At 30.3% G+C, this 10510-nt stretch overlaps 1 long non-coding RNA gene across 2 annotated transcripts; it reads left to right on the top strand.

Annotated features, from left to right (window-relative positions):
* Positions 1–6885: 6885 nt before the first annotated feature.
* Positions 6886–10039, top strand: LOC134260805 (uncharacterized). Of its 2 annotated transcripts, XR_009990639.1 has the most exons (4): positions 6886–7658; positions 7931–8036; positions 8346–8508; positions 9730–10039. It is a non-coding gene; the product is annotated as an uncharacterized LOC134260805 (long non-coding RNA). The 2 variants fall into 2 exon arrangements; XR_009990638.1 differs by lacking the exon at positions 6886–7658 and having other exon boundaries at positions 7724–8036.
* The last annotated feature ends 471 nt before the right edge of the window (positions 10040–10510 follow it).

The raw sequence follows: 10510 nt of genomic DNA, 5'->3' as shown, positions 1-10510 counted from the left end.
ATAAATAGGAAAAGTTTTTGGGGAGTTAATTATACAATTCAAAAATGTGTTTCTGAAAGAAAGGTGCTCTCGTACTACAGCTTATGATGGATGTTGTCGATTGCAGGTCAAACACCAAGGTCAAGAGAAAATTATGTTTGGCACCAAAAAGTCCTCATAATGAGTTCACTTCAATAATTATGACCAAAGTTAGAGATTTTTAAAAGTAAGTCAAACTGGACAAGGTCAAGGAGTCAATATTGATAATGACCAAAAGAATTTCACAAAGAATACAAAGATGTTATGTAAAAGTCACAAAATTTACCATTCAAAAGTTCTGACAATTTTTTTTTTTCAAAAGCAGGTCAAAGTTTTGGGTCCAAGTAAAACAAATAAAGATTATTTGTATTCAAGAGAAACTATTACCACAAGAGATAAACCGGTAAAATAGTAAACTCCTAGCACTAATTATCCAGGGTATACGGCTAAATATAACTTTTTTGAAAGGTAGGTCAAAGCCATAATTTCAACGTCAAAGGTCATTTTGGCTGGTAATCAATGTGATATCATGTCAAAAAATGAGCAATGGGAGTATGATATCACTTGACTTACTCGTTCGATAGCTATGGTTTATATTAAAATTTTTAAAATTTCTTTAAAAGTTTGTTAAACTTCAAGTTTAGAGCAAAAATATCAAAAATACTAGTATGAAAGAAAAAAAGTTCTTAAACATGGATTACACCGGTGAAAGATGACAGCAATAGCTCATATGACCGAGGCTGAAATCCTAAAATAAAGGTCAAAATATCAAAAGAAAATATTTAAACCAATGGAAAGGCCTCTTCATATTATATACACACGTGAAATATGAAAGAAATAACTTTGATACTTTGAAAAACTTTGACCCTTTGAAAAAGTTTATCAAAAATGATTAACATTGAAAATGTTTATCAAAATTTAATCACATTCAAAAACTTTATCGCAAACTTTGACACTTTCAAAAACTGAATCGAAAACTTTGAAACTTTCAAAAACTTTATCGAAAGCTTTGAAACTTTGATAATATTAATTGAAAACTTTGCAACTTTAAAAACTTTATCGAAAACTTTCACACTATAATAAACTTTATCAAAATCTTGAACACTTTGAAAACTTGATGAATTCCGAGCAAAGGAGAAATAATGCTCTATGCGCAGGAGAGATATTGAAGATAATGAGAGTTTATGATTTTCACTTTTGGGGGGTATCGTCATATGGGCTTTAATAACTCATGAATTATTAGACAAAATCTAATGGGAGTTTGGTTTTATCTGATGAATTTCAAAGCTAGATAGGAATGCTGAAAAAAATTAAAAGTCAAATCAATTTAATCTACTTCGGAAGTTTACCCTGCGTTTTTTTTTCCTTTCAGTATAGAAATATGTAAAGGAGAAAGGCCGAAAAATGTCCATTAGTTCTTTAGTTCTTTCTCCTTTTGTTTTGCTTAGTTTAGATTAGTTCTTTCTCTTACAGAATGGATAGTTTGGTGCCTTTCTCCTGCTTAAAAGAATATTTTGTTTGTTCTGAAATTTTAACAAAAAATGTGCAAAACAGGAAGCACACATACTATAAATTCATAGTTTACAGATAAGACAGTTAAAGGTAAGCTTGGGCTGCACAGCAATTTGATGAATAGCCATTGTGTTTCCAGTTGCAAATAACAAAAGGTATTTGTCTAAAGAATGGACAGTTACAGATGGATTTCGGGGGATGTTAGTTTTCATAAAAGAATGCAACTCCTCAAAATCAGTTTATATTTTGTGTTGTAAAGGCAAACATGTTTCCCTCCGATGGAGAATATATGACAGAATCGAAATCAAATTGAAACCAAAAGATGTACATGACCAGTGATACTTTGATCTGGAAACAGAGAATAGTAAGCGTAAAAGAAAATATTATCCAAAATTTGATCCCCTGAAAACTTCGACAAGTACAGATATTTCGAATTCAAACCGGAAACGTGTTTTTTTTTAATTCAAATTCAGTTTTTGATGATATATTAATTTTAGCAGTGTAATGGTGAAGTGCAAATTGTGTTCCGAGTGTTTGATAGCTATGAGCCAAACTTCGATCTGAAAATGTATATCAAATCAAATCTGATAAGGTTTCAATTTTCATTATTTGCCACCGAAATATTCATTGCAGCAGTGTAGTTTTTATGGTGCAAACTGTTTTCTGGATGATGGATTTAATATAAGCCTACTGCAAGCTTAAAATGGATTCTCATCAAGGGAATGATGCCTCCAAAATCTTTTTGTGAATTGAAATAATGTGCATCACGCATGGATTTAAATGTGTTAAATCGAACAGGTCTGATGCAGACACTGTGTTTTGGATTACCTTATAACTCCAAGTTCTTCTTGTTATTCGCATGTACATTAAATATTATTTGATATATTAATTTGTTTTTGTTTCCCTCTTGTGCACATTCCAAGGTTTACCTGTAACTCTTCGTTCTGTTTGTTTTAACAGTCCATTCTGTTTGTTTTTTAACTGTCCATTCTTATTTAAAAAAGTGTCCATTCTTAAAAGAATGGACAGTTTTTCAAAAAGAATGGATATTTACTTACAGGTGACTTAATAGATTGATAGGGGAGTTAAATCAACACTAAGCTATAGAATGGACAACACAAACAAAAGGTTTACGTCACAATCATGTTTTAATTTAAGAGACTGTATGTCTTGTAGTATCATTTTGGAGTGTCTTAGTAAAACTTAAGAAGTATAAAGGATTTTGAAAGCTAGATAAAACTGTAAGAAGAGCTGCTTTTAAAAGGATTTACGGAATTTTTTATTTTAATAACCATGGCAAAACTTTTTGTCGAAATTTTTAAAAAAGAAATATAGATTGTATACTAGTATATCAGTATATAGAGTGCTGATGCATAGTATTTATGAAATTAAAACAATACTGTGGGAAGCGAAGCGTATTTGTAGTAAGAGTACTGCGTAAGAGTGAAAGTTTTTGAGTTTAAATACCGCTAATCTCAAATGCGATTTTTTAAAGTAAGAACACCATTCAAAGCAAGATGTTCCCAATTGTTATATTCTGTAATCTAATCTAAAAAAAAAAAGACATTTGAATATGTTAATCTTGAAATTTGCCTTTGTTAAATGTTCCATCAAGGTTGCTGGCATAGCTCACTTTCAAATCACGAGGCCCCTGAAATATGCCGTAGTAGGTTTTTACTCCTTTATTATCCTCAGTTGATGTCATTTTCAAAATCATTGATTGAATTTTACTTATCTTTAAAGGTCGCAACGTCTCCATTAACTGAAAAAAATTCAAAGGAACTGATCAAACGAGAAACCTACATGTATATAAAGAGTTGGATATCTGAACATCATGATAGAGAATTTTTTAACTTTACTATGAAAAAATAATTGACGTCAATAATACAGCTTCGCCGTGCAACACCAATTTGAAAATATTGATTTAAATTGGACGGTTAGAAACATCATTGTATTCAAGTATTACTCAATGAAATGTGTAGAGATGACGAATAGCATTCAAGCTTATACAATGTAAGTCCATAAAACAATACAAAATAGGAACAGAGCTAAGACGGTCCTTCAAAACATCGGAGATGGGATTTTAAAAAATTTTTAGTAGACATCTTCCGACCGATAGGCTTAAAAAGAACAAACAAATTTTTATGCAACAGTACTGCGTCCGTCAGTTTGTCTGTAAGCAATTTTTCAAAATGCTAGTCCTCCTACAGTTTTGGTCTAATTTCAATATAAATTGATATATAAGTAGACAACATTAGAGAGACGTAATTCTGTGTATCGGTTATTGAATTCGATAAATGGTGTTGCCGTGGTTACTAAAATAGATTTTTCTGGGAAATGCATTCAAAACGCTTCTCATCCTACAGTTGTGGTTTTATTTCAATAGAACTTGACACACATGTAAACTGCACTTAGATACGTGATGCAATTTATCGGTTTTTTATTTGGATGAACGGGATTGCAATGGTTACTAAAGATATAGAAATTTCTTCGGAAAACTTTTCAAACACTTCTTCTACAGTTTTGTTCTGATTTCAATATTACTAAAATAAGTAGACTACACTAAGATAAACATTATGTGTATCATAATTTGATTTCGATGAACGGTGTTGCCGTGGTAATTAAAGTCATTTCTGTAAAATACATTCAAATCGTTACTCCTCCTACAGTTTTGGTCTGATAACAATAGAACTTGGCACACAAGTAGATTACACTAAGATATATAATTCTGTATTTCGGTTTTTGATTTCCATGAATGATGTTGCCGTGGTTACTAAAGATAGATATATTTTTAGGAAAACTTTCCAAACCCTACTCCTTCTACAGTTTTAGTCTGCTCTTATATAACTTGGCATATAATTAAACTACACTTAGATATATACTTCTATATATCGGTTTTTGATTTCGATGAATGATGTTGCCGTGGCCAATAAAATAGATATTTCTGGAAAATGCATTCAAAACGCTACTCCTCCTACAGTTATAGTTCAATTTCAATATAACTTGGCACAAAAGCTTAAGTTTACTACACTCAGTTACATAATTGTGTTTATCGGTTTTTGATTTTGCTGAATGGTGTTGCCGTGGTTACTAAAAATAGGAATTTCTGTGAAATACCTTCAAAATGCTACTCCAAATACAGATTTAGTCTAATTATAGTATAATCTAGCATGCATGTAAACTACACTGAGATACATTTTTACCATTTTTTTTTATATTTTGATGATTGAAATTCCAATAGTAATTAAATTGAAAATTAAGTAAAGTTTTATTTTAAAAATTCTTACAGTTGTTGTCTTATCACAATCTTGCCACAAAAGGAGATTTTTTTTCAATGATCTTGATTCTATCTGTTGCTTTTGTAAAGTTTTAAGTCCCAACTGCATGCTATTTTTCTCTACTTTTATTATAAGTACAAACTAGTAGAGCTACAGTCTCGACAGAGACTTCTGATTTTAAAACGCAAGGAAGCAAATATATTATAATACAATCTGGAAAATTATTGTTAAAATTCAGAATTGAAATAACGAAATTCTCACCTGCCTACCAATTTTTTTTTCAACTAGAATCGACATTTTTTAAAATCTTGTCTTTCATTTATAATAATGTAATATGTGAATTCAAAATAACATTTTCATTTTTTTTCTCTTCTAACAATGGACTCCCTCCTTTCCCTCCAAAATCAGAGGTGTTTTAATATCCAGAGAAATACTAAATAAAGTATTTTATAACGAGAACACAACTACTCCTTAACATTGCACAAAGAATAGTTTTGTTCAAAAGAAACGTAACTTTAGAAAGAAAAAAAAATGAGTATGGACGTCCTGCAGACAGGCACAAATATTTCTATACATTATGTCCTATATACCAAATTTGAACGAATATAACAAAGCTTGGTGAAATTTTGCTCTTCACTGACCTGCTAAATTGTGTGTAGTATTTTGAAAGTATTTTTGTGTTATTTTTGTGTTTAATATATGCCGCAAATTCTTATATACTGCATCTTTGCCATTTTTGCGTCCGTTTTTATACATTTTATACCCATACCGATTTTAAAAATCCGTTTAAATCTTTTCAGTATTTAGCAAGAATAGACTTTATAAAAATAAAATACTGTAAATATATTATATTTGGCGTGTACGATATTTCGCGGAAATTCAATTTTCAACAAGGTAGCATAAATTTGATTTAGCGCTGTCCGAATTTGCTAGTTATAAAAGATAATATACAAGACATTTAGCGACGTACTTAAATTACCGGACTCTGCTTTCCACCAAAATCGCTAAATAGAATACACCGCTAAATGTAAAACGTTCCCAGTATTACGTGTTTCAAAATATATTCTCATTGTATTTCTTTTCGAAAATGAAAGGAAAATGTGGAATTAATTTTTAAATAAACAGTCTTTATTTGCTTTGGGTATAAAAAAATGAAACAACAAATCGTTTTAATTTTTAATTAACAGATTAGACAGCGTAAAAGTAAAAGAAAATTGAAGAAACTCTAACTTTCAGCCCCTAAGTTCAACAGTAAGAGAATCCTTGTTACTTAACCATACAATTAAGCTTGTAAGTATCCTCATCTTGTTCCGAATTATCTCTGTCGCTATAGAGGTAACGAAATCAAAGTTACGTCTGGTATGAATTGGCGGCTATATAAGTATTTACTACATGTAGAAAGTTTATATATAAAGAACCGCTTATTTCATAACAATTTAATATTAATTGATTATCGGAAGGTTAAATGTCACTTGTAGATCGTTGGTCCTGTGTCCTTTGTATTTAATGTAACTTTAATATATATCTAAAATGTCACTTCATGTGGTGGAAAAAATTACCCTTCAAAGAACTAAACTACAAAACGTCATTATCTCTAAACAATTTATACAAATATGGACTTAATGTAGGTCAATATGGACTTTTGAGCTCAATTTCTATTCGTTAACCCCTTCACTTTCGTACCGGTGGCGCGTTAAAACACGACTTCGCGAAAATAAGATCTCCGTATCTATTTTGTGGTAGCATGAAGGTATAAAAGCTATATATCATCTTTTTGGAAATTTTCTCTACTTTTAAAATATCTAAAAAGATTATATCTTGATTGCCGGTATTTAATCGATTTTACGTTGTAAAGACAAACGTGACTTTTTGAAAATGGCATAATTTTCCAAAGCGATTTGCCGATTTTCCAGACGATTGACAATTTTTTCCTGTTTAACTTTATAAAGAAATCATGGTATATTCTTAAAGCATATTTTCTCTACTTTTAAAATATGTAAAAATTATTGTTATTACTTTAAGGTATATTTTAAAAACAAGAATTTTCTTGCACAAATGTGTTTTTTTCTCGGTTTTATTCGTAATGTTTAAACAAAGCTCAGTTTTACGTTTATTTCTGTGTTGAAATAGGGAAAACAAAATAAAGCTGGTAAAAGTAGAGAAAATTTCCTTTCCAACAAGCCCTTACAGGCCTTCTTACGCTCAGTATTTTCTTAATTACGATAATTTGAATTTGTGACCTTCGCATAGTTTTTATGGAAAAAGCTGTCAATATTTACATGTAACGTCAAGGTCGATATTGTTGCGTCTTACTCGAAACAACAAATTCTTTTATAAGTCTTTTTTGACCATTTAAATGTATTTTTTACTGAAATAAATGCATAATACAAAAAAGAATAGATTTCAAAAAACAAATATATACTATCGTTCTGCCTTTGATGAATCGAAGTGAATGTTCATTTATTCATCTATATGTAATGATATATATTTCATGTAGTGATATACAATGTTGAGAAAAAATTGTAGATTCCCAAAACGTCGATCTTTACTAAAAAAAAATCAATCAGATTTTTAATACTGTTGTTTCTTGTTATCTTGTTATACTTATCAATTTGCAATTTAATTAGATCTATATTGGCACGAAATTTAACAATACAAAAACTCGCATTTATAAATAAATACGACTCATCACTGTATGAGTTGATACGAATTGAAATAACCACGTGTTTCCGCTGTGGTGTAAACAACAACATGATCCGAAATCTGAAAGTCAATTTTCATGATTATTTCACGACGAAGATCATCACATCAATGAATCAAATATTACGGACATGCTTTTGATATTAGCAGGTGAGAATACGTGTATATATTGACTGAAAAAAAACGCATTAGTTCACGTTCAAAAGAAAACTAAATGTACACATGTACTAGGTCTAGATCTTTATGTTTCAGTGTGCGTATTTCGTATCGTTCAGCCAATTTTGTATTGCTTTTGAGCTTTGATGCTTTTGACAATCACTCGTAAGTTCAAAGTAAAACCAAAGTTGTCATGATAATGGATAGTTGTTTTCAGTATGTGTGTACCAGTGTGTACATGTACCACTTTCACATTGAATTTTTAGGGTGCTTTCACCATATGCAACAATACTTTCATCTGTGAATACCCACTTTCTAAGCCCACCATGAACTACGAAGGTCAAATTAATATGTAAGGACACCAAAGAACAGGTAAATTTTGTTTTGGCATTGAAAATTTCTGTTTTTCTAAAATTTCAAAAAATAAAGTCTAATTTCATTTATGTCATTCTCATGATATTGCATTCATACAAGTTTATAAACATTTGATTTATATTTTGAAAAATAAGTGTTTGAAACACATAATACTTATGATGCTTGATTATTCATACAGACACATTGTTTAAACATGTAATATCTACGAATGCCGAGATATGGAACAAGCTGTTTTTATAGACTGCTGTTGTATTTCCAATCTGCATAATGTATGTGGTTAGAATTTCCATTTTCTCAATTTTTCAGACACTTTCCAATTATCGTACATCATAGACATGGGTGGTCAAACTCACTGGATGGTTTATCAACACTCCCATGCTCACGAACAGCCTTGCCCCAGGAATTTTGCCCTGAAGTAACATTGCAGTCTATTGTCTCCTTTCTTTTTACAACCCTGGCAGCCATGCAGGTATGCAATCTATGAAAGCCATGAAGAGACATAGAATTTAAAAAAATTATAAAAGTAAACCAATTAAGTTCTTGATTTATACAATCCGTTCTCGTTCTGTTATAACAAATTGCCAATTCATTCTCACAGATTATCAATTCGTTCCCTCAAATTACACAATCCGTTATCTCAGATTGTATAATTCATTTTCTTAGTTTAAATGATTCATTTACTCGGAATGTAAACCCTTCCCATGATTTCATTTAAATTATTTATCTGTACATATCGGATATGGTAATACATGTTTAAAAAATAGAATATTGTAGTATTTTACATCCTAACTTTTATTACATATTACAGTCCAAAATGAGAAAAATACATGAACATTGTCCATCCATGTTCTAGTACTGATATTTGTACAACAAAAAATCTTAGAGGTTTTTGTGTTACATATAATTGAAAGTCCTAGATAGTAAAAGTGAATATGGGTCCTGTGTAATCATAATATTTCTAAAATAAATATACGTTGAATTACATTTGTAGTTATGAAAGAGGTTGGAAACGACCGGTTGCTAAAACAAAATAAATAGAACGCACTTATTGATTAAAATGGTTGGATGTATCTGTACATATATGTAATGAAATTCAAGAGCACAGATTGCCTAAATCATAAGACTGACGTTGTAACAAATTGAGATCTCGAATTATCAATCTGTGAAAACAAATTACCGGTATGTAATTCGAGATCTCAAATTATGAATCAAGGGGGCGAATTAGTAATCCTTAAGTTCGGATTGTGTAATTCGATATCTCATATTATAAATTGAGAGAACGATTTAGTAATCCTTGGGATTGGGTTGCCTAATTCGATTCGATATCATTTTTACTTTTTTGAAAAATTTACGTGTCCCTTCATGGCTTTCGTAGCAATCTAATGCCCTTTTTTTATATGTTGCGACAGAGCATAAACAGAGGTCTGGCTTTAGTCAGATTGCCATATATGCTATTTGTTTTAGTTCAGTAATTTTACCATGATGGTTTACTACAAGGTTGTTGAATTATCAGTCCTGATACATTGACTTCATATCATTTAACTAACTGGATCACATAATAAATCAATTTTGATTTTAAAAGGAAAATCAAATAAATGTAGTAATTTAAGCATTCTTAATTCTATTTATAAATGTAAATTTATATACACAATGACGTGTATCTGTTTCAAAATACTTAAATCTTTTACAGGATAGAAGCTGATCACTTGTACTTGACAGCAAATAACAATGTCTTGGACAAGTCAAAGAATTTCCTCCAGTCTTACAGAGAAATGACAGTTGATAAAAGAATGGTGGACACAAAGTAAAAGTGCTCTTCAACATTTTGTTGAAGGATTCAGTCTGATTTGGAATTCATCTTGCAATATTTCTGGATTTGTATATTTGGATATAAGCATCAAATTTTCAACTTATTGACTAAACAGTTTTGGGCTAAATATTGCCAATGCTATTTATTATTATTATTATTTCCCTCCAAGATAACATGTCAAGTCTTTATTGTACCCCTTAAGCTCTGTTATACCAGAAAAATCTTATAATGAAATCATTTATTTTTTTTTCTTGTTAGATTAAATCCATGAAAATAAAGATTATTTTTAATGGCATCAAAAGAATGGATTTCTTGTTTAACAAAAAGATTGTATACATGTTTTGCTAGGGGTTTGTAAGAAGCAGACCAGAATTCTTTGCTTGCAAATTTTGTCGTTCGCCATTTTTATTACGTCAACTATTAGATGATTTATCCATGTATGAAGCATTTCAAAATTGATATTTACTTACAGATTAAAACAGAATTCTGTACTGATATGACCTTGACCCCCTGAAGAACAAGAGTATCAAGGTCAATTTTTAATACAAAAATGTTCTTCATCTTTATGGCCCATATATATCTTACAAACAATATCATGAAATATACAAAAAGTGTCTAGAATGTGTCCAGAATGTGAAATAACAAAACCTTTAAAAGGTTG

The sequence above is a fragment of the Saccostrea cucullata genome, unplaced genomic scaffold (genome assembly GCF_032062105.1).
Source record: "Saccostrea cucullata isolate Sc308-1 unplaced genomic scaffold, CSIRO_AGI_Scuc_v1 ctg5806, whole genome shotgun sequence".
Lineage (NCBI taxonomy): Eukaryota > Metazoa > Mollusca > Bivalvia > Ostreida > Ostreidae > Saccostrea > Saccostrea cuccullata.
This window is presented reverse-complemented; position numbering and strand designations above follow the sequence as displayed.